The sequence below is a fragment of the Zingiber officinale genome, chromosome 11A (assembly GCF_018446385.1).
Source record: "Zingiber officinale cultivar Zhangliang chromosome 11A, Zo_v1.1, whole genome shotgun sequence".
Classification (NCBI taxonomy): Eukaryota; Viridiplantae; Streptophyta; class Magnoliopsida; order Zingiberales; family Zingiberaceae; genus Zingiber; species Zingiber officinale.
The window spans coordinates 25,332,062-25,354,163 of NC_056006.1; the positions used below are offsets into that span (position 1 = coordinate 25,332,062).

General features: G+C 46.8%; 30 non-coding genes and 3 pseudogenes across 30 annotated transcripts; all 33 read right to left on the reverse strand.

Moving 5' to 3' along the window:
• Positions 1–52: 52 nt before the first annotated feature.
• Positions 53–171, reverse strand: LOC122032967. Its single transcript, XR_006126265.1, has one exon. It is a non-coding gene; the product is annotated as a 5S ribosomal RNA (ribosomal RNA).
• Positions 172–494: 323 nt separating this feature from the next.
• Positions 495–613, reverse strand: LOC122033159. The gene has a single exon (XR_006126408.1). It is a non-coding gene; the product is annotated as a 5S ribosomal RNA (ribosomal RNA).
• A 319-nt stretch (positions 614–932) lies between these two features.
• LOC122033171 lies at positions 933–1,051 on the reverse strand. Its single transcript, XR_006126419.1, has one exon. It is a non-coding gene; the product is annotated as a 5S ribosomal RNA (ribosomal RNA).
• A 318-nt stretch (positions 1,052–1,369) lies between these two features.
• Positions 1,370–1,488, reverse strand: LOC122033183. The gene has a single exon (XR_006126430.1). It is a non-coding gene; the product is annotated as a 5S ribosomal RNA (ribosomal RNA).
• A 326-nt stretch (positions 1,489–1,814) lies between these two features.
• On the reverse strand, positions 1,815–1,933 carry LOC122033195. Its single transcript, XR_006126438.1, has one exon. It is a non-coding gene; the product is annotated as a 5S ribosomal RNA (ribosomal RNA).
• A 326-nt stretch (positions 1,934–2,259) lies between these two features.
• Positions 2,260–2,378, reverse strand: LOC122033246. Its single transcript, XR_006126482.1, has one exon. It is a non-coding gene; the product is annotated as a 5S ribosomal RNA (ribosomal RNA).
• A 326-nt stretch (positions 2,379–2,704) lies between these two features.
• On the reverse strand, positions 2,705–2,823 carry LOC122033206. Its single transcript, XR_006126446.1, has one exon. It is a non-coding gene; the product is annotated as a 5S ribosomal RNA (ribosomal RNA).
• A 326-nt stretch (positions 2,824–3,149) lies between these two features.
• Positions 3,150–3,268, reverse strand: LOC122033248. Its single transcript, XR_006126484.1, has one exon. It is a non-coding gene; the product is annotated as a 5S ribosomal RNA (ribosomal RNA).
• A 327-nt stretch (positions 3,269–3,595) lies between these two features.
• On the reverse strand, positions 3,596–3,714 carry LOC122033217. The gene has a single exon (XR_006126456.1). It is a non-coding gene; the product is annotated as a 5S ribosomal RNA (ribosomal RNA).
• Positions 3,715–4,021: 307 nt separating this feature from the next.
• On the reverse strand, positions 4,022–4,140 carry LOC122033226. Its single transcript, XR_006126463.1, has one exon. It is a non-coding gene; the product is annotated as a 5S ribosomal RNA (ribosomal RNA).
• A 333-nt stretch (positions 4,141–4,473) lies between these two features.
• On the reverse strand, positions 4,474–4,592 carry LOC122032992. Its single transcript, XR_006126288.1, has one exon. It is a non-coding gene; the product is annotated as a 5S ribosomal RNA (ribosomal RNA).
• Positions 4,593–4,937: 345 nt separating this feature from the next.
• On the reverse strand, positions 4,938–5,056 carry LOC122033228. The gene has a single exon (XR_006126465.1). It is a non-coding gene; the product is annotated as a 5S ribosomal RNA (ribosomal RNA).
• A 362-nt stretch (positions 5,057–5,418) lies between these two features.
• On the reverse strand, positions 5,419–5,537 carry LOC122033229. The gene has a single exon (XR_006126466.1). It is a non-coding gene; the product is annotated as a 5S ribosomal RNA (ribosomal RNA).
• A 362-nt stretch (positions 5,538–5,899) lies between these two features.
• Positions 5,900–6,018, reverse strand: LOC122033230. The gene has a single exon (XR_006126467.1). It is a non-coding gene; the product is annotated as a 5S ribosomal RNA (ribosomal RNA).
• Positions 6,019–6,786: 768 nt separating this feature from the next.
• Positions 6,787–6,905, reverse strand: LOC122033014. Its single transcript, XR_006126310.1, has one exon. It is a non-coding gene; the product is annotated as a 5S ribosomal RNA (ribosomal RNA).
• Positions 6,906–7,268: 363 nt separating this feature from the next.
• Positions 7,269–7,387, reverse strand: LOC122033231. The gene has a single exon (XR_006126468.1). It is a non-coding gene; the product is annotated as a 5S ribosomal RNA (ribosomal RNA).
• A 317-nt stretch (positions 7,388–7,704) lies between these two features.
• LOC122033232 lies at positions 7,705–7,823 on the reverse strand. Its single transcript, XR_006126469.1, has one exon. It is a non-coding gene; the product is annotated as a 5S ribosomal RNA (ribosomal RNA).
• A 356-nt stretch (positions 7,824–8,179) lies between these two features.
• LOC122033234 lies at positions 8,180–8,298 on the reverse strand. The gene has a single exon (XR_006126471.1). It is a non-coding gene; the product is annotated as a 5S ribosomal RNA (ribosomal RNA).
• A 362-nt stretch (positions 8,299–8,660) lies between these two features.
• LOC122033235 lies at positions 8,661–8,779 on the reverse strand. The gene has a single exon (XR_006126472.1). It is a non-coding gene; the product is annotated as a 5S ribosomal RNA (ribosomal RNA).
• Positions 8,780–9,112: 333 nt separating this feature from the next.
• On the reverse strand, positions 9,113–9,231 carry LOC122033236. Its single transcript, XR_006126473.1, has one exon. It is a non-coding gene; the product is annotated as a 5S ribosomal RNA (ribosomal RNA).
• Positions 9,232–9,587: 356 nt separating this feature from the next.
• Positions 9,588–9,706, reverse strand: LOC122033237. Its single transcript, XR_006126474.1, has one exon. It is a non-coding gene; the product is annotated as a 5S ribosomal RNA (ribosomal RNA).
• Positions 9,707–10,511: 805 nt separating this feature from the next.
• On the reverse strand, positions 10,512–10,630 carry LOC122033239. The gene has a single exon (XR_006126475.1). It is a non-coding gene; the product is annotated as a 5S ribosomal RNA (ribosomal RNA).
• Positions 10,631–10,991: 361 nt separating this feature from the next.
• On the reverse strand, positions 10,992–11,110 carry LOC122032991. Its single transcript, XR_006126287.1, has one exon. It is a non-coding gene; the product is annotated as a 5S ribosomal RNA (ribosomal RNA).
• Positions 11,111–11,472: 362 nt separating this feature from the next.
• On the reverse strand, positions 11,473–11,591 carry LOC122033240. Its single transcript, XR_006126476.1, has one exon. It is a non-coding gene; the product is annotated as a 5S ribosomal RNA (ribosomal RNA).
• Positions 11,592–11,953: 362 nt separating this feature from the next.
• Positions 11,954–12,072, reverse strand: LOC122033241. The gene has a single exon (XR_006126477.1). It is a non-coding gene; the product is annotated as a 5S ribosomal RNA (ribosomal RNA).
• A 362-nt stretch (positions 12,073–12,434) lies between these two features.
• LOC122033242 lies at positions 12,435–12,553 on the reverse strand. The gene has a single exon (XR_006126478.1). It is a non-coding gene; the product is annotated as a 5S ribosomal RNA (ribosomal RNA).
• A 589-nt stretch (positions 12,554–13,142) lies between these two features.
• LOC122033024 lies at positions 13,143–13,257 on the reverse strand (annotated as a pseudogene).
• A 269-nt stretch (positions 13,258–13,526) lies between these two features.
• Positions 13,527–13,640, reverse strand: LOC122033029 (annotated as a pseudogene).
• A 545-nt stretch (positions 13,641–14,185) lies between these two features.
• On the reverse strand, positions 14,186–14,304 carry LOC122033243. The gene has a single exon (XR_006126479.1). It is a non-coding gene; the product is annotated as a 5S ribosomal RNA (ribosomal RNA).
• Positions 14,305–14,639: 335 nt separating this feature from the next.
• Positions 14,640–14,758, reverse strand: LOC122032966. The gene has a single exon (XR_006126264.1). It is a non-coding gene; the product is annotated as a 5S ribosomal RNA (ribosomal RNA).
• A 979-nt stretch (positions 14,759–15,737) lies between these two features.
• Positions 15,738–15,847, reverse strand: LOC122033028 (annotated as a pseudogene).
• A 3,114-nt stretch (positions 15,848–18,961) lies between these two features.
• LOC122032985 lies at positions 18,962–19,080 on the reverse strand. Its single transcript, XR_006126282.1, has one exon. It is a non-coding gene; the product is annotated as a 5S ribosomal RNA (ribosomal RNA).
• Positions 19,081–19,400: 320 nt separating this feature from the next.
• LOC122033013 lies at positions 19,401–19,519 on the reverse strand. The gene has a single exon (XR_006126309.1). It is a non-coding gene; the product is annotated as a 5S ribosomal RNA (ribosomal RNA).
• Positions 19,520–22,102: the final 2,583 nt, after the last annotated feature.

Consider the following 22,102-nt stretch of genomic DNA (forward strand, 5'->3'; position numbering starts at 1 on the left):
TACACATACACGAACACTATTCTCTGTCACCAAAAAAGTCTTCAAAAAAAAACAGGTGCAACACGAGGACTTCCCAGGGGGTCACCCATCCTAGTACTGCTCTCGCCCAAGCACGCTTAACTTCGGAGTTCTGAAGGGATCCGGTGCATTAGTGCTGGTATGATCGCACCCATCCTCTCTTCCGCGCACTCCCTATTTATACCGCGAACCTAGCCCCCCGCCGCTTTTCCCCCGGCGAAATCAACCCGACCACAAAATTCGAAAACAAGAACAAAAGTAATAAAAACCAATCGAAATCGAAAAAATCAAGACCCAAATCAAGCAAGCACCCGCCCGCGACTCCTCCGAGCAGTCGCCGCCACCGCCTTCCGGGGAGAGAACAAAAAAAAACGAATGAACAAACAGTCCGATACCTCCCGCGAAAAAACAGATCGACCGATAATACACATACACGAGCACTTTTCTTTTTTGCCAAAAAAATCTTTAAAAAAAAATAGGTGCAACACGAGGACTTCCCAGGGGGTCACCCATCCTAGTACTGCTCTCGCCCAAGCACGCTTAACTTCGGAGTTCTGATGGGATCCGGTGCATTAGTGCTGGTATGATCGCACCCATCCTCTCTTCCGCGCACTCCCTATTTATACCGCGAACCTAGCCCCCCGCCGCTTTTCCCCCGGCGAAATCAACCCGACCACAAAAATCGAAAACAAGAACAAAAGTAATAAAAACCAATCGAAATCCAAAAAATCAAGATCCAAATCAAGTAAGCACCCGGCCGCGACTCCTCCGAGCAGTCGCCGCCACCGCCTTCAGGAGAGAGAACAAAAAAACGAATGAACAAACAGTCCGATACCTCCCGCGAAAAAACAGATCGACCGATAATACACATACACGAGCACTTTTCTTATGCCAAAAAATATTTTAAAAAAAAATAGGTGCAACACGAGGACTTCCCAGGGGGTCACCCATCCTAGTACTGCTCTCGCCCAAGCACGCTTAACTTCGGAGTTCTGATGGGATCCGGTGCATTAGTGCTGGTATGATCGCACCCATCCTCTCTCCCGCGCACTCCCTATTTATACCGCGAACCTAGCCCCCCGCCGCTTTTCCCCCGGCGAAATCAACCCGACCACAAAAATCGAAAACAAGAACAAAAGTAATAAAAACCAATCGAAATCCAAAAAATCAAGATCCAAATCAAGTAAGCACCCGGCCGCGACTCCTCCGAGCAGTCGCCGCCACCGCCTTCCGGGGAGAGAACAAAAAAACGAACGAACGAACAGTCCGATACCTCCCGCGAAAAAATAGATCGACCGATAATACACATACACGAGCACTTTTCTTTTGCCAAAAAATCTTTTAAAAAAAATAGGTGCAACACGAGGACTTCCCAGGGGGTCACCCATCCTAGTACTGCTCTCGCCCAAGCACGCTTAACTTCGGAGTTCTGATGGGATCCGGTGCATTAGTGCTGGTATGATCGCACCCATCCTCTCTTCCGCGCACTCCCTATTTATACCGCGAACCTAGCCCCCCGCCGCTTCTCCCCCGGCGAAATCAACCCGACCACAAAAATCGAAAACAAGAACAAAAGTAATAAAAAAACCAATCGAAATCCAAAAAAATCAAGATCCAAATCAAGTAAGCACCCGCCCGCGACTCCTCCGAGCAGTCGCCGCCACCGCCTTCCGGGGAGAGAACAAAAAAAAACGAATGAACAAACAGTCCGATACCTCCCGCGAAAAAACAGATCGACCGATAATACACATACACGAGCACTTTTCTTTTTTGCCAAAAAAATCTTTAAAAAAAAATAGGTGCAACACGAGGACTTCCCAGGGGGTCACCCATCCTAGTACTGCTCTCGCCCAAGCACGCTTAACTTCGGAGTTCTGATGGGATCCGGTGCATTAGTGCTGGTATGATCGCACCCATCCTCTCTTCCGCGCACTCCCTATTTATACCGCGAACCTAGCCCCCCGCCGCTTCTCCCCCGGCGAAATCAACCCGACCACAAAAATCGAAAACAAGAACAAAAGTAATAAAAAAACCAATCGAAATCCAAAAAAATCAAGATCCAAATCAAGTAAGCACCCGCCCGCGACTCCTCCGAGCAGTCGCCGCCACCGCCTTCCGGGGAGAGAACAAAAAAAAACGAATGAACAAACAGTCCGATACCTCCCGCGAAAAAACAGATCGACCGATAATACACATACACGAGCACTTTTCTTTTTTGCCAAAAAAATCTTTAAAAAAAAATAGGTGCAACACGAGGACCTCCCAGGGGGTCACCCATCCTAGTACTGCTCTCGCCCAAGCACGCTTAACTTCGGAGTTCTGATGGGATCCGGTGCATTAGTGCTGGTATGATCGCACCCATCCTCTCTTCCGCGCACTCCCTATTTATACCGCGAACCTAGCCCCCCGCCGCTTCTCCCCCGGCGAAATCAACCCGACCACAAAAATCGAAAACAAGAACAAAAGTAATAAAAAAACCAATCGAAATCCAAAAAAATCAAGATCCAAATCAAGTAAGCACCCGCCCGCGACTCCTCCGAGCAGTCGCCGCCACCGCCTTCCGGGGAGAGAACAAAAAAAAACGAATGAACAAACAGTCCGATACCTCCCGCGAAAAAACAGATCGACCGATAATACACATACACGAGCACTTTTCTTTTTTGCCAAAAAAATCTTTAAAAAAAAATAGGTGCAACACGAGGACTTCCCAGGGGGTCACCCATCCTAGTACTGCTCTCGCCCAAGCACGCTTAACTTCGGAGTTCTGATGGGATCCGGTGCATTAGTGCTGGTATGATCGCACCCATCCTCTCTTCCGCGCACTCCCTATTTATACCGCGAACCTAGCCCCCCGCCGCTTCTCCCCCGGCGAAATCAACCCGACCACAAAAATCGAAAACAAGAACAAAAGTAATAAAAAAACCAATCGAAATCCAAAAAAATCAAGATCCAAATCAAGTAAGCACCCGCCCGCGACTCCTCCGAGCAGTCGCCGCCACCGCCTTCCGGGGAGAGAACAAAAAAAAACGAATGAACAAACAGTCCGATACCTCCCGCGAAAAAACAGATCGACCGATAATACACATACACGAGCACTTTTCTTTTTTGCCAAAAAAATCTTTTAAAAAAAATAGGTGCAACACGAGGACTTCCCAGGGGGTCACCCATCCTAGTACTGCTCTCGCCCAAGCACGCTTAACTTCGGAGTTCTGATGGGATCCGGTGCATTAGTGCTGGTATGATCGCAACCATCATCTCTTCCGCGCACTCCCTATTTATACCGCGAACCTAGCCCCCCGTCGCTTTTCCCCCGGCGAAATCAACCCGACCACAAAAATCGAAAACAAGAACAAAAGTAATAAAAACCAATCGAAATCCAAAAAATCAAGATCCAAATCAAGTAAGCACCCGGCCGCGACTCCTCCGAGCAGTCGCCGCCACCGCCTTCCGGGGAGAGAACAAAAAAACGAATGAACAAACAGTCCGATACCTCCCGCGAAAAAACAGATCGACCGATAATACACATACACGAGCACTTTTCTTTTGCCAAAAAATCTTTTAAAAAAAATCGAAAAAATAGGTGCAACACGAGGACTTCCCAGGGGGTCACCCATCCTAGTACTGCTCTCGCCCAAGCACGCTTAACTTCGGAGTTCTGATGGGATCCGGTGCATTAGTGCTGGTATGATCGCACCCATCCTCTCTTCCGCGCACTCCCTATTTATACCGCGAACCTAGCCCCCCGCCGCTTTTCCCCCGGCGAAATCAACCCGACCACAAAAATCGAAAACAAAACAAAAATAATAAAAACCAATCGAAATCAAAATCAAGTAAGCACCCGCCCGCGACTCCTCCGAGCAGTCGCCGCCACCGCCTTCCGGGGAGAGAACAAAAAAAAACGAATGAACAAACAGTCCGATACCTCCCGCGAAAAAACAGATCGACCGATAATACACATACACGAGCACTTTTCTTTTTTGCCAAAAAAATCTTTAAAAAAAAATAGGTGCAACACGAGGACTTCCCAGGGGGTCACCCATCCTAGTACTGCTCTCGCCCAAGCACGCTTAACTTCGGAGTTCTGATGGGATCCGGTGCATTAGTGCTGGTATGATCGCACCCATCCTTTCTTCCGCACACTCCCTATTTATACCGCGAATGGTCGTCGCGCGAACCAGCCCTCCGTCGCTTTTCCCCCGCCGAAATCAACCCGACCACAAAAATCGAAAATAAGAACAAAAATAATAAAAACCAATCGAAATCAAAATCAAAATCAAAATCAAGTAAGCACCCGGCCGCGACTCCTCCGAGCAGTCGCCGCCACCGCCTTCCGGGGAAAGAAAAAAAAAACGAATGAACAAACAGTCTGATACCTCCCGCGAAAAACAGATCGACCGATAATACATACACGAGCACTTTTCTTTTACCAAAAAATTTTTAAAAAAAATCAAAAAATAGGTGCAACACGAGAACTTCCCAGGGGGTCACCCATCCTAGTACTGCTCTCGCCCAAGCACGCTTTACTTCGGAGTTCTGATAGGATCCGGTGCATTAGTGCTGGTATGATCACACTCAGCCTCCCTTTCACAGACTCCCTATTTATACCGTGAACGGCCATCGCGCAAACCAGCCCTCCGCCGCTTTTCCCCAGGCGAAATCAACCCGACCACAAAAATCGAAAACAAGAACAAAAATAATAAAACCAACCGAAATCGAAATCGAAATCGAAATCGAAACCCAAACCGAAATCAAGTAAGCACCCGGCCGCGACTCCTCCGAGCAGTCCCCGCCACCGCCTTCCGGGGCGAATGAACAAACAGTCCGATACCCCCCGCGAAAAAAAACAGATCGACCGATAATACATACACGAGCACTTTTTCCTCTACCAAAAAATTTAGAAAAAATAAAACATGAAAAAATAGGTGCAACACGAGGACTTCCCAGGGGGTCACCCATCCTAGTACTGCTCTCGCCCAAGCACGCTTAACTTCGGAGTTCTGATGGGATCCGGTGCATTAGTGCTGGTATGATCGCACCCATCCTCTCTTCCGCGCACTCCCTATTTATAATGCATTAGCGGCGAACGACCGTCGCGCGAACCAGCCCTCTCCGCCGCTTTTCCCCCGGCGAAATCAACCCGACCACAAAAATCGAAAACAAGAACAAAAATAATAAAACCAACCGAAATCGAAATCGAAATCGAAATCGAAATCGAAACCCAAACCGAAATCAAGTAAGCACCCGGCCGCGACTCCTCCGAGCAGTCCCCGCCACCGCCTTCCGGGGCGAATGAACAAACAGTCCGATACCCCCCGCGAAAAAAAACATATCGACCGATAATACATACACGAGCACTTTTTCCTCTACCAAAAAATTTAGAAAAAATAAAACATGAAAAAATAGGTGCAACACGAGGACTTCCCAGGGGGTCACCCATCCTAGTACTGCTCTCGCCCAAGCACGCTTAACTTCGGAGTTCTGATGGGATCCGGTGCATTAGTGCTGGTATGATCGCACCCATCCTCTCTTCCGCGCACTCCCTATTTATAATGCATTAGCGGCGAACGACCGTCGCGCGAACCAGCCCTCTCCGCCGCTTTTCCCCCGGCGAAATCAACCCGACCAGAAAAATCGAAAACAAGAACAAAAATAATAAAACCAACCGAAATCGAAATCGAAATCGAAATCGAAATCGAAACCCAAACCGAAATCAAGTAAGCACCCGGCCGCGACTCCTCCGAGCAGTCCCCGCCACCGCCTTCCGGGGCGAATGAACAAACAGTCCGATACCCCCCGCGAAAAAAAACAGATCGACCGATAATACATACACGAGCACTTTTTCCTCTACCAAAAAATTTAGAAAAAATAAAACATGAAAAAATAGGTGCAACACGAGGACTTCCCAGGGGGTCACCCATCCTAGTACTGCTCTCGCCCAAGCACGCTTAACTTCGGAGTTCTGATGGGATCCGGTGCATTAGTGCTGGTATGATCGCACCCATCCTCTCTTCCGCGCACTCCCTATTTATAATGCATTAGCGGCGAACGACCGTCGCGCGAACCAGCCCTCTCCGCCGCTTTTCCCCCGGCGAAATCAACCCGACCACAAAAATCGAAAACAAGAACAAAAATAATAAAACCAACCGAAATCGAAATCGAAATCGAAACCCAAACCGAAATCAAGTAAGCACCCGGCCGCGACTCCTCCGAGCAGTCCCCGCCACCGCCTTCCGGGGCGAATGAACAAACAGTCCGATACCCCCCGCGAAAAAAAACAGATCGACCGATAACACGAGCACTTTTCCTCTACCAAAAATTTAGAAAAATAAAACATGAAAAATAGGTGCAACACGAGGACTTCCTGTGGGGTCACCCATCCTAGATCGCTTCGCCCAAGCACGCTTAACTCGAGTTCGATGGGATCCGGCATTAGTGCGGTATGATCGCACCCATCCTCTTCCGCCGCACTCCTATTTATAATGCATTAGCGGCGAACCATCGTCACGAACCAGCCCTCTCGCCGCCTCTGCCGAAATCAACCCACCACAAAATCGAAACAAGAACAAAAATAATAAACCAACCGAAATCAAATCGAATCGAAATCGAACCCAAACCGAATCATAAGCACCTATCACTCCCGAAAGGGCCCCTCACATCGCCTTCCGGCGAATGAACAAACAGTCCGATACCTCCCGCGAAAAACAGATCGACCGATAATACATACACGAGCACTTTTCTTTTACCAAAAAATAAAAAAAAAATAAAAAATAGGTGCAACACAAGGACTTCCCAAGGGGTCACCCATCCTAGTACTGCTCTCGTCCATGCACGCTTAACTTCGGAGTTTTGATGAGATCAGGTGCAATAGAGCTGGTATGATTGCACCAATCATCCCATCCGCACACTCCCTATTTATAATGCATTAGCGGCGAACGACCGTCGCGCGAACCAGCCCTCTCCGCCGCTTTTCCCCCGGCGAAATCAACCCGACCACAAAAATCGAAAACAAGAACAAAAATAATAAAACCAACCGAAATCGAAATCGAAATCGAAATCGAAATCGAAACCCAAACCGAAATCAAGTAAGCACCCGGCCGCGACTCCTCCGAGCAGTCCCCGCCACCGCCTTCCGGGGCGAATGAACAAACAGTCCGATACCCCCCGCGAAAAAAAAACAGATCGACCGATAATACATACACGAGCACTTTTTCCTCTACCAAAAAATTTAGAAAAAATAAAACATGAAAAAATAGGTGCAACACGAGGACTTCCCAGGGGGTCACCCATCCTAGTACTGCTCTCGCCCAAGCACGCTTAACTTCGGAGTTCTGATGGGATCCGGTGCATTAGTGCTGGTATGATCGCACCCATCCTCTCTTCCGCGCACTCCCTATTTATAATGCATTAGCGGCGAACGACCGTCGCGCGAACCAGCCCTCTCCGCCGCTTTTCCCCCGGCGAAATCAACCCGACCACAAAAATCGAAAACAAGAACAAAAATAATAAAACCAACCGAAATCGAAATCGAAATCGAAATCGAAACCCAAACCGAAATCAAGTAAGCACCCGGCCGCGACTCCTCCACAGTCCGATACCCCCCGCGAAAAAAAACAGATCGACCGATAATACATACACGAGCACTTTTTCCTCTACCAAAAAATTTAGAAAAAATAAAACATGAAAAAATAGGTGCAACACGAGGACTTCCCAGGGGGTCACCCATCCTAGTACTGCTCTCGCCCAAGCACGCTTAACTTCGGAGTTCTGATGGGATCCGGTGCATTAGTGCTGGTATGATCGCACCCATCCTCTCTTCCGCGCACTCCCTATTTATAATGCATTAGCGGCGAACGACCGTCGCGCGAACCAGCCCTCTCCGCCGCTTTTCCCCCGGCGAAATCAACCCGACCAGAAAAATCGAAAACAAGAACAAAAATAATAAAACCAACCGAGATCGAAATCGAAATCGAAATCGAAACCCAAACCGAAATCAAGTAAGCACCCGGCCGCGACTCCTCCGAGCAGTCCCCGCCACCGCCTTCCGGGGCGAATGAACAAACAGTCCGATACCCCCCGCGAAAAAAAACAGATCGACCGATAATACATACACGAGCACTTTTTCCTCTACCAAAAAATTTAGAAAAAATAAAACATGAAAAAATAGGTGCAACACGAGGACTTCCCAGGGGGTCACCCATCCTAGTACTGCTCTCGCCCAAGCACGCTTAACTTCGGAGTTCTGATGGGATCCGGTGCATTAGTGCTGGTATGATCGCACCCATCCTCTCTTCCGCGCACTCCCTATTTATAATGCATTAGCGGCGAACGACCGTCGCGCGAACCAGCCCTCTCCGCCGCTTTTCCCCCGGCGAAATCAACCCGACCAGAAAAATCGAAAACAAGAACAAAAATAATAAAACCAACCGAGATCGAAATCGAAATCGAAATCGAAATCGAAACCCAAACCGAAATCAAGTAAGCACCCGGCCGCGACTCCTCCGAGCAGTCCCCGCCACCGCCTTCCGGGGCGAATGAACAAACAGTCCGATACCCCCCGCGAAAAAAAACAGATCGACCGATAATACATACACGAGCACTTTTTCCTCTACCAAAAAATTTAGAAAAAATAAAACATGAAAAAATAGGTGCAACACGAGGACTTCCCAGGGGGTCACCCATCCTAGTACTGCTCTCGCCCAAGCACGCTTAACTTCGGAGTTCTGATGGGATCCGGTGCATTAGTGCTGGTATGATCGCACCCATCCTCTCTTCAGCGAACGACCGTCGCGCGAACCAGCCCTCTCCGCCGCTTTTCCCCCGGCGAAATCAACCCGACCACAAAAATCGAAAACAAGAACAAAAATAATAAAACCAACCGAAATCGAAATCGAAATCGAAATCGAAATCGAAACCCAAACCGAAATCAAGTAAGCACCCGGCCGCGACTCCTCCGAGCAGTCCCCGCCACCGCCTTCCGGGGCGAATGAACAAACAGTCCGATACCCCCCGCGAAAAAAAACAGATCGACCGATAATACATACACGAGCACTTTTTCCTCTACCAAAAAATTTAGAAAAAATAAAACATGAAAAAATAGGTGCAACACGAGGACTTCCCAGGGGGTCACCCATCCTAGTACTGCTCTCGCCCAAGCACGCTTAACTTCGGAGTTCTGATGGGATCCGGTGCATTAGTGCTGGTATGATCGCACCCATCCTCTCTTCCGCGCACTCCCTATTTATAATGCATTAGCGGCGAACGACCGTCGCGCGAACCAGCCCTCTCCGCCGCTTTTCCCCCGGCGAAATCAACCCGACCAGAAAAATCGAAAACAAGAACAAAAATAATAAAACCAACCGAGATCGAAATCGAAATCGAAATCGAAACCCAAACCGAAATCAAGTAAGCACCCGGCCGCGACTCCTCCGAGCAGTCCCCGCCACCGCCTTCCGGGGCGAATGAACAAACAGTCCGATACCCCCCGCGAAAAAAAACAGATCGACCGATAATACATACACGAGCACTTTTTCCTCTACCAAAAAATTTAGAAAAAATAAAACATGAAAAAATAGGTGCAACACGAGGACTTCCCAGGGGGTCACCCATCCTAGTACTGCTCTCGCCCAAGCACGCTTAACTTCGGAGTTCTGATGGGATCCGGTGCATTAGTGCTGGTATGATCGCACCCATCCTCTCTTCCGCGCACTCCCTATTTATAATGCATTAGCGGCGAACGACCGTCGCGCGAACCAGCCCTCTCCGCCGCTTTTCCCCCGGCGAAATCAACCCGACCACAAAAATCGAAAACAAGAACAAAAATAATAAAACCAACCGAAATCGAAATCGAAATCGAAATCGAAATCGAAACCCAAACCGAAATCAAGTAAGCACCCGGCCGCGACTCCTCCGAGCAGTCCCCGCCACCGCCTTCCGGGGCGAATGAACAAACAGTCCGATACCCCCCGCGAAAAAAAACAGATCGACCGATAATACATACACGAGCACTTTTTCCTCTACCAAAAAATTTAGAAAAAATAAAACATGAAAAAATAGGTGCAACACGAGGACTTCCCAGGGGGTCACCCATCCTAGTACTGCTCTCGCCCAAGCACGCGGTGCATTAGTGCTGGTATGATCGCACCCATCCTCTCTTCCGCGCACTCCCTATTTATAATGCATTAGCGGCGAACGACCGTCGCGCGAACCAGCCCTCTCCGCCGCTTTTCCCCCGGCGAAATCAACCCGACCACAAAAATCGAAAACAAGAACAAAAATAATAAAACCAACCGAAATCGAAATCGAAATCGAAACCCAAACCGAAATCAAGTAAGCACCCGGCCGCGACTCCTCCGAGCAGTCCCCGCCACCGCCTTCCGGGGCGAATGAACAAACAGTCCGATACCCCCCGCGAAAAAAAACAGATCGACCGATAATACATACACGAGCACTTTTTCCTCTACCAAAAAATTTAGAAAAAATAAAACATGAAAAAATAGGTGCAACACGAGGACTTCCCAGGGGGTCACCCATCCTAGTACTGCTCTCGCCCAAGCACGCTTAACTTCGGAGTTCTGATGGGATCCGGTGCATTAGTGCTGGTATGATCGCACCCATCCTCTCTTCCGCGCACTCCCTATTTATAATGCATTAGCGGCGAACGACCGTCGCGCGAACCAGCCCTCTCCGCCGCTTTTCCCCCGGCGAAATCAACCCGACCAGAAAAATCGAAAACAAGAACAAAAATAATAAAACCAACCGAAATCGAAATCGAAATCGAAATCGAAATCGAAACCCAAACCGAAATCAAGTAAGCACCCGGCCGCGACTCCTCCGAGCAGTCCCCGCCACCGCCTTCCGGGGCGAATGAACAAACAGTCCGATACCCCCCGCGAAAAAAAATAGATCGACCGATAATACATACACGAGCACTTTTTCCTCTACCAAAAAATTTAGAAAAATAAAACATGAAAAAATAGGTGCAACACGAGGACTTCCCAGGGGGTCACCCATCCTAGTACTGCTCTCGCCCAAGCACGCTTAACTTCGGGGTTCTGATGGGATCCGGTGCATTACTGCTGGTATGATCGCACCCATCCTCTCTTCCGCGCACTCCCTATTTATAATGCATTAGCGGCGAACGACCGTCGCGCGAACCAGCCCTCTCCGCAGCTTTTCCCCCGGCGAAATCAAACCGACCACAAAAATCGAAAACAAGAACAAAAATAATAAAACCAACCGAAATCGAAATCGAAATCGAAATCGAAATCGAAACCCAAACCGAAATCAAGTAAGCACCCGGCCGCGACTCCTCCGAGCAGTCCCCGCCACCGCCTTCCGGGGCGAATGAACAAACAGTCCGATACCCCCCGCGAAAAAAAACAGATCGACCGATAATACATACACGAGCACTTTTTCCTCTACCAAAAAATTTAGAAAAAATAAAACATGAAAAAATAGGTGCAACACGAGGACTTCCCAGGGGGTCACCCATCCTAGTACTGCTCTCGCCCAAGCACGCTTAACTTCGGAGTTCTGATGGGATCCGGTGCATTAGTGCTGGTATGATCGCACCCATCCTCTCTTCCGCGCACTCCCTATTTATAATGCATTAGCGGCGAACGACCGTCGCGCGAACCAGCCCTCTCCGCCGCTTTTCCCCCGGCGAAATCAACCCGACCACAAAAATCGAAAACAAGAACAAAAATAATAAAACCAACCGAAATCGAAATCGAAATCGAAATCGAAATCGAAACCCAAACCGAAATCAAGTAAGCACCCGGCCGCGACTCCTCCGAGCAGTCCCCGCCACCGCCTTCCGGGGCGAATGAACAAACAGTCCGATACCCCCCGCGAAAAAAAACAGATCGACCGATAATACATACACGAGCACTTTTTCCTCTACCAAAAAATTTAGAAAAAATAAAACATGAAAAAATAGGTGCAACACGAGGACTTCCCAGGGGGTCACCCATCCTAGTACTGCTCTCGCCCAAGCACGCTTAACTTCGGAGTTCTGATGGGATCCGGTGCATTAGTGCTGGTATGATCGCACCCATCCTCTCTTCCGCGCACTCCCTATTTATAATGCATTAGCGGCGAACGACCGTCGCGCGAACCAGCCCTCTCCGCCGCTTTTCCCCCGGCGAAATCAACCCGACCACAAAAATCGAAAACAAGAACAAAAATAATAAAACCAACCGAAATCGAAATCGAAATCGAAATCGAAATCGAAACCCAAACCGAAATCAAGTAAGCACCCGGCCGCGACTCCTCCGAGCAGTCCCCGCCACCGCCTTCCGGGGCGAATGAACAAACAGTCCGATACCCCCCGCGAAAAAAAACAGATCGACCGATAATACATACACGAGCACTTTTTCCTCTACCAAAAAATTTAGAAAAAATAAAACATGAAAAAATAGGTGCAACACGAGGACTTCCCAGGGGGTCACCCATCCTAGTACTGCTCTCGCCCAAGCACGCTTAACTTCGGAGTTCTGATGGGATCCGGTGCATTAGTGCTGGTATGATCGCACCCATCCTCTCTTCCGCGCACTCCCTATTTATAATGCATTAGCAATCCACCGTCATAACCGCCCTCTCTCACCGCTTTCCTACCAAATCAACCCACCACAAAATCGAAAACAAGAACAAAATAATAAAACCAACTCATCGAATCGAATCGAATCATCGAATCAACTGAAATTACCTTTCCCAATAATGAACAAATCCGATACGAAAAACAGATCGACCGATAATACATACACGAGCTTTTTCTCTACCAAAAATTTAGAAAAACATGAAATGCAACGAGGACTTCCTGTGGGGTCACCCATCCTAGCATCGCTCGCCAAGCACGCTTAACTCGAGTTCGATGGATCCGCTGGTATGATCGCACCCATCCTCTCTTCCGCACTTCTATTTATAATGCATTACATAACGCACTGTCACAACTAGCTACGAATCCCCACCGTAAAAAAATCAAAACAAGAACAAAAATAATAAAACAACTGAATCGAATCGAATCGAAACCCAAACCGAATCATAGCACCCACCGCGACTCCTCCTCCTACATCAAAATGAACAAACAAACTGATAATATACAAGCTCACTAACCAATTAAACATGAAAAGCAACACGAGGACTTCCCATGGGGTCACCCATCCTAGTATCGCCCTCGCCCAAGCACGCTTAACTTCGAGTTCGATGGGATCCGGCATTAGTGCCGGTATGATCGCACCCATCCTCTCTTCCGCGCACTCCTATTTATAATGCATTAGCTGCGAACGACCCACAACCAGCTCCCCTCGCCGTGAAATCAACCCACCACAAAATCGAAAACAAGAACAAATAATAAAACCCAAGAAATCAAATCGAATCAAATCGAAACCCAACCTCACACCGCCCTTCCAATATGAACAACAACCAAACCCAAAAACAGAGACGACCGATAATACATACACGAGCACTTTTTCCTCTACCAAAAAATTTAGAAAAAAAAACATGAAAAATAGGTGCAACACGAGGACTTCCTGTGGGGTCACCCATCCTAGTATCGCCTCGCCCAAGCACGCTTAACTTCGAGTTCGATGGGATCCGTGCATTAGTCCGGTATGATCGCACCCATCCTCTCTTCCGCACTCCTATTTATAATGCATTAGCACGAATCCACTGAATCTCTCACCACAAAATCGAAAACAAGAACAAAAATAAAAAACCAACCGACTCAAATCGAATCGAAATCACAAACCGAAATCTTAGACTCCGTGAGCGCCCCACGCAATACAACAACCGATACAACAGATCACGATAATACACACGAGCACTTTTCCTCTACAAAAATTTAGAAAAATAAAACATGAAAATGCAACACGAGGACAGTGAGAAGCACGCTTAACTAATGGGATATCGCATTTGGTATGATCCATCCTCTTCCGCAATTTACCAACCATCAACATCGAAATCGAAACAAGAACAAAATCAACCGAATCGAATCAAATCAAACCCAAACCGAATCAAGAAGCACCCTACCATGACCTCCGGCAGCCCCACATCATTAATGAACAAACAGTCCGATACCCCCCGCGAAAAAAAACAGATCGACCGATAATACATACACGAGCACTTTTTCCTCTACCAAAAAATTTAGAAAAAATAAAACATGAAAAAATAGGTGCAACACGAGGACTTCCCAGGGGGTCACCCATCCTAGTACTGCTCTCGCCCAAGCACGCTTAACTTCGGAGTTCTGATGGGATCCGGTGCATTAGTGCTGGTATGATCGCACCCATCCTCTCTTCCGCGCACTCCCTATTTATAATGCATTAGCGGCGAACGACCGTCGCGCGAACCAGCCCTCTCCGCCGCTTTTCCCCCGGCGAAATCAACCCGACCAGAAAAATCGAAAACAAGAACAAAAATAATAAAACCAACCGAAATCGAAATCGAAATCGAAACCCAAACCGAAATCAAGTAAGCACCCGGCCGCGACTCCTCCGAGCAGTCCCCGCCACCGCCTTCCGGGGCGAATGAACAAACAACCCACGAAAAACAGACGACGATAATACATACACGTTTTTCCTCAACCAAAAATAGCAAAAATGATAATACTAAAATAACAAAAATAGGTGCAACACGAGGACTTCCCAGGTGGTCACCCATCCTAGTACTGCTCTCGCCCAAGCACGCTTAACTTCGGAGTTCTGATGGGATCCGGTGCATTAGTGCTGGTATGATCGCACCCATCCTCTCTTCCGCGCACTCCCTATTTATAATGCATTAGCGGCGAACGACCGTCGCGCGAACCAGCCCTCTCCGCCGCTTTTCCCCCGGCGAAATCAACCCGACCAGAAAAATCGAAAACAAGAACAAAAATAATAAAACCAACCGAAATCGAAATCGAAATCGAAATCGAAATCGAAACCCAAATCAAACACACATACACGACTCCGAAAGCCCTCGCCGGCGAATGAACAAACAAGATACCAAAAACAGATCGACCGATAATACATACACGAGCACTTTTTCCTCTACCAAAAAAATTTAGAAAAATAAAACATGAAAAAATAGGTGCAACACGAGGATCCTGTGGGTCACCCATCCTAAGATCGCCTCGCCCAAGCACGCTTAACTTGGAGTTCGATGGATCCGGCATTAGTGCCGTATGATCGCACCCATCCTCTCTTCCGCACTCCTATTTATAATGCATTAGAACGACTGAACGCTGAATTATAAATCAACCAAATCCCGAATCAAACGACGAACCTAAAATCGAAAACAACAAGAACAAAATAATAAAACCAACTTTTTCCTCTACCAAAAATTTAGAAAAATAAACATGAAAAATAGGTGCAACACGAGGACTTCCTGTGGGGTCACCCATCCTAGTCGCCCAAGCACGCTTAACTTCGGAGTTCGATGGATCCGGCATTAGTGCCGGTATGATCGCACTCCTCTCTTCCGCACTCTATTTATAATGCATTAGCGGCGAACGACCGTCACAATAACCAGCTCTCCTTCCGCCGCTTCCCGCCAAATCAACCACCAACAACCAAAATAATAAAACCAACCAAATCGAAATCGAATCCAAACCCAAACCCAAATCACAGACCAGCCCTCACATCTCCGGCGAATGAACAACACCGCTAAAAAACAGATCGACCGATAATACATACACGAGCACTTTTCTCTACCAAAAATTTAGAAAAATAAAACATGAAAAATAGGTGCAACACGAGGACTTCCCTGTGGGTCACCCATCCTAGTACTCGCCCAAGCACGCTTAACTTCGAGTTCGATGGGATCCGGCATTAGTGCCGGTATGATCGCACCCATCCTCTCTTCCGCACTCTATTTATAATGCATTAGACGGCTACGCCGCATAACCAGCCTCTCCGCCGCTTCCTACAAATCAACCACCACAAAATCGAAAACAAGAACAAAATAATAAACCAACCAAATCGAATCGAATCGAAATCGAATCGAACCCAAACCGAATCAAGTAGCACCCTACCATGATCCGAAAGGAGCCCTCTTATCACTCCCGGCGAATGAACAAAAATCCGACACTTCACAAAAAAAACAGATCGACCGATACATACACGAGCACTTTTTCCTCTACCAAAAATTTAGAAAAATAAAACATGAAAAATAGGTGCAACACGAGGACTTCCTGTGGGGTCACCCATCCTAGATCGCCTCGCCCAAGCACGCTTAACTTCGAGTTCGATGGGATCCGCATTAGTGCGGTATGATCGCACCCATCTCCTCACTCCATCTAACGATTATCCGCCTGCTCCTACGAATCACAATCGAACGAATCTCAAACCCCCAGAACTGCAGCACCCTCCACACCGAAAGAAAACAGATCGACCGACAATATATACACAGCACGAGAAAATAAAACATGAAAAATAAACATTTCAGGGGTCACCATCCTATATCCGCCCACGCCTTCCTAATTAGTGTATCGCACCATCCTCTCTTCCGCAGACTCTAATAATGCATTACCATGAACGACCGTCGCATAACCAGCCCTCCGCCGCTCTAAAAATCCAAAACAAGAACAAAATAAAAACCAACCAAAAATAATCGAAAAACCGAATCAAATCAAAAATCCCTCGAACCCATATCAAATCATGAAATCGAAACCAAGACCGCCCATTAGTGCCGGTATGATCGCACTCCATACCGCACCCTATTAATAAATGAATTAACTAATGCACCAACCGCCTAACCGCTTCCTCCGAAATCAAATTACAAAAAAAAACAATCGAACCAACCGAATCGAAATAAACGAATCACGAGCACGCTTAAAATTGGTGCAGAGCTCGCCACCCATCCTCACTCTTCCTATTTATAATGATACAAACACCGACAATCGACCAACCAAATCATATTAATACAACACATACTCCTCTACCAAAAATTTAGAAAAATAAAACATGAAAAATAGGTGCAACACGAGGACTTCCTGTGGGGTCACCCATCCTAGCATCTGCCCTCGCCTAAGCACGCTAACTTCGGAGTTCCTGATGATCCGCATTAGTGCCGGTATGATCGCACCCATCCTCTCTTCCGCGACTCCCTATTTATAATGCATTAGCGGCGAATCCGTCACAACCAATTTCTCTCCTCACGCTTTCCTGCTAAATCAACCCAAAAAATCGAAACAAGAACAAAATAATAAACCAACTGAATCATCAAATCGAATCGAAATCGAACCCAAACCGAATCAAGTAAGCACTACCGCCACTCCTCCGAAAGGGCCTCAATATCGCTCCGGGCGAATGAACAACAGTCCGATAATATAAAAAAACAAGATCGACCGATAGAAAACACACAGTAGCACTTTTTCCTCTACTTGCCCAAAAACCCATTTAGAAAAATAGAACATAATGAAATAGAAAAAAACGAGGACTACCCTGTGGGGTCACCATCCTCGGGCTCGACCCTCGCTTTAACTCCTCGATCACTCATTAGTAATGCATGAACATAATTGACACCCATGGACCCAAAAAATTCTACGCTCCGGCGATACTACATCGCGCTTAAATTTTCTCTCCGCCAAAAAAAAATCAACACAAAAATCAAACAAGAAATAAAAATAATAAAATGCATTACCGAACGACGTCACATAACCAGCCTCCGCTTCCTACAAATCAACCACCAAAATCGGAAAACAAGATAATAAACTCCGAAATCGAATCGAATCAAACCCTGCACCCTACTGCCCCGAATGAACAAACAACCGATACCACAAAAAAACAGATCGACTCGATAATACATACACGAGCACTTTTCCTCTACCAAAAATTTAGAAAAATAAAACATGAAAAATAGGTGCAACACGAGGACTTCCTGGGGGTCACCCATCCTAGATCTCGCCCAAGCACGCTTAACTTCAGTTCGATGGGATCCGGCATTAGTGCCGTATGATCGCCCATCCTCTCTTCAAGACTTATTTATAATGCATTAGCGGCGAACCATCGTCACGCTTCCTTCACGAATCAACCCACCAAAATCGAAACAAGAACAAAAATAATAAACCAACCAAAATCGAATCGAATCGAATCGAAATCAAACCCGAACTCATAATCAAACAAACCCCATCAAGGCGAATCGAATACTCCAAGACAACTGACCATGAAAAACATCGAATGAACAATACATACACGTAGCACTTTTCCTCTACCAAAAATTTAGAAAAAATAAAAGCAACACGAGGACTTCCTGTGGGGTCACCCATCCTAGTGATCCAGTAGGATCCGGCATTAGTGTGGTATGATCGCACCCTATTTATAATGCATTAGATCGATCAGCACGAACGACTTCTCCGCCGCTTCCCTACACCCGACCACAAAAATCGAAAACAAGAACAAAAATAATAAACCAATCAAATATCGAATCGAACCCAAACTGAAATCATCATCTACCGCGACTCCGAGAGCCCCGCCATCCGGGCGAACAAACAACTGACACGTCCAAAATCGAATACATACACGAGCACTTTTTCCTTTACCAAAAATTCAAAAATAAAACATGCAACACGAGGACTTCCATGGGTCACCCATCCTAGTATTGCTCTCGAAGCACGCTTAAACTTCGAGTTCATGATCCTGCATTAGTGCCGGTATGATCGCATCCTTTCTTTTCCGCAACACTTTATTTATGCATGAGCACAACCAGCCCTCCGTCGCTTTTCCCCCGCCGAAATCAACCCGACCACAAAAATCGACAAAAGAACAAAAATAATAAAACCAATCGAAATCAAAATCAAGTAAGCACCCCGCCGCGACTCCTCCGAGCAGTTGCCGCCACCGCCTTTCGGGGAAAGAAAAAAACGAATGAACAAACAGTCCGATACCTTCCGCGAAAAATAGATCGACCGATAATACATACACGAGCACTTTTCTTTTACCAAAAAATTTAAAAAAAAATCAAAAAATAAGTGCAACACGAGGACTTCCCAGAGGGTCACCCATCCTAGTACTGCTCTCGCCCAAGCACGCTTTACTTCAGAGTTCTGATGGGATCCGGTGCATTAGTGCTGGTATGATCGCACCCATCCTCTATTCCGCACACTCCATTTTTATACCGCGAACGGTCGTCGCGCGAACCAGGCCTTCGCCGCTTTTCCCCCGGCGAAATCAACCCGACCAAAAAAATCGAAAACAAGAACAAAAATAAGAAAAACCAATCGAAATCAAAATCAAGTAAGCACCCGGTCGCGACTCCTCCGAGCAGTCGCCGCCACCTCCTTCTGGGGAAAGAAAAAAAACGAATGAACAAACAGTCCGATACGTCTCGCGAAAAACAGATCGACCGATAATACATACACGAGCACTTTTCTTTTACCAAAAAATTTTTTTAAAAAAATCAAAAAATAGGTGGAACACGAGGACTTCCCAGGGGGTCACCCATCCTAGTACTGCTCTCGCCTAAGCACGCTTAATTTCGGAGTTCTAATGGGATCCGGTGCATTAGTAATGGTATGATCGCACCCATCCTCTCTTCCGCACACTCTCTATTTATACCACGAACGACCGTCGCGCGAACCAGCCCTCCGCCGCTTTTCCCCCGGCGAAATCAACCCGACCACAAAAATCGAAAACAAGAACAAAAATAATAAAAATCAATCGAAATCGAAATTAAAATCAAGTAAGCACCCGACCGCGACTACTCCGAGCAATCGTCGCCACCGCCTTCCGGGGAAAGAATAAACGAATGAACAAACAGTCTGATACCTCCCGCGAAAAATAGATCGACCGATAATACATACACGAGCACTTTTCTTTTACCAAAAATATTTTTAAAAAAAATCAAAAATCAAAAAATAAGTGCAACATGAGGACTTCCCAGGGGATCACCCATCCTAGTACCGCTCTCACCCACCATCGACCTCGCTGCCTCCGACGTTGTCGTCATCGCGTACGGCTTGAGGGCTTCCCTCCCTATTCACTTCCCATGCTCCTTCCTCTTCGTCGTTTTCTTCCACCCTTCTGCATGCCGCCATCACAACCTTATTGGACATTTCCTCAACACCACTTCCCTCCAGCGCATATCTCGCAATAGGCCTTGCCACTGCCGCTGTAGACCCCACTTTCGCTTATCTGGCCGTGCTCCACCTTTCGGAGTCCTTTGGCCATGCTTCATCTCCTAGAGCCCTCTAGTAACCGAGTCTCTACTATCATGTTATCGCCCTACAAATCCAACATATCTCTGTTCGGCTTTGCCAACCTAGATCCAATGCTATGTCCAACCACGTTGATCTATTGCTATGATCACTTCCAGTCAGTTCACTTGACTCCAAGGGCTCAGTTCGCCGATCGAATACCCAACTTATCTTCGATCAGTCTCGTCGATTGGACGCTGTGGCTCACCTTCACTCCGACAAACTGACGTGACACATGGAACAACATGATGGACATAGCGTGATTTCGTGAGATCTTTGTACTAGATATGGGTGATATGACTTCCTGATATGGCGATGGGACACCCACCTTATTAGGACATGACATCCTGTCATAAGCGCATCATCTCTACTGATAGCCACAAATGTGACATACCACTTCTTCATGTTATAAGGGAGGCCCTCCCTCATAGGCCAAGCAGCCTTGCATGCGTCGTTGACTAGAGACTTTTTGCTACCATTGGTTCCCTTTTTCTAGCTTTTCTTTTGGTCTTGGCGACTTGGTCAACATTGGCGATAGCTTACCGATGGTTCAACTCTTATTGATTTCAGACATGATCAAATTTGTGTTAGGTCCCTTGGCTGCAGGCTTAAGGGAGTGAATTGCTTGTGAAACAACCTTTCTCATTCTTTCAACTCAGATTAGTAGCAACAGTATAGTTAAGAATGAATTAAACAAAAAAAAAAAAACTGAAAGAAAAGGCGCAGAGTTTATTTGGTTACAACCTAGATGGTTGTTGATCCAAGATAAATGAAAAGCTTTAAAAGATCTCCTTTGGTGAAGGTGGAGAAGCCTCTTACACTTGTTGATTACTCAGACTATTGCTAGGAAATTAATACTAGAGTTGATACTAAAGTTGTTGTGTATTTTCTAGCTCCAGGGGTCTTTTTATAGCTCATGAAAAATCCTATCCATGGGTGTAAGTCGCTTCCAACAGCCTGAAAGGCGCCTCCAGTAAGGCGCCAAAAGATAAAGTTGTATCCTTTAGCAATGGTATATTTTTCTGGTCGAAGGCGCCTTCCACAGTGAGGCACTGGAGGCGCCTTTAACTCCCTTTGAAGGCGCCTCTAGTAGCACTTCCAGTCATCTTTTGCTCTTCTGCTGCTCCGCTCGCCTGGGTGATTTTGGTCAACCAGAATATGACTCACCCAAACTCATTTTCCGGCCTTCTCTTCGTGCAGGCTTTCTCCCCGGCTTCTCATTTCTCGAACGTCACGCATGTTCTTCTCGCCCACCGGTGTACTCTTTCGTAGCACCTCGTCCCTCAGATGCACCGAACCCGTCGACTCCCTTCCCGTGCCATCTTTCTCACTAAATGCGTCTTCCACTTGACTTCTTGTATTTCTAAATTTCTGCACACTTAGACACAAAGATCAAACACCAATAGGACCTAACATGACTTGGTTAATCATATCAAAACTACCTTGAGGTACCAACAATTTGATGCCATATGTGAGAATTTACACCTGATCTAAAATGTAAAAATTAATGATGCCGAGAAACTCTCTACCATCACCGTGACCGAGAGGATTTTGACAAACACATCACCCCACAATGCAGCAAGCAAGAAATCAAAACTTCTTAGGTGTCATTCTCATTCGACCGTTGCGCCAAAAGCCCATAGGCCTTCGTCCCAACTAGATCCTTACTCCCCAGATCTTCGATCAGCAATTTGGCTTCTTATTATACTCTCTTCCTGATTTCACGGACATTTGAGAATAGAGAGATCAAATTATTGTCTCCTCTAGCGAGATCTGTATTACTCTTCTCTTATCGACTTCGCAGATATTTTGGAGTTGAGGTGTCAAGCTATTATCTCCTCTAAAGAGATTGGTATCACTACTCTCTTCCTTACTCGATGGATATTCAGAAGTATGGATCGAGTTATTATATCT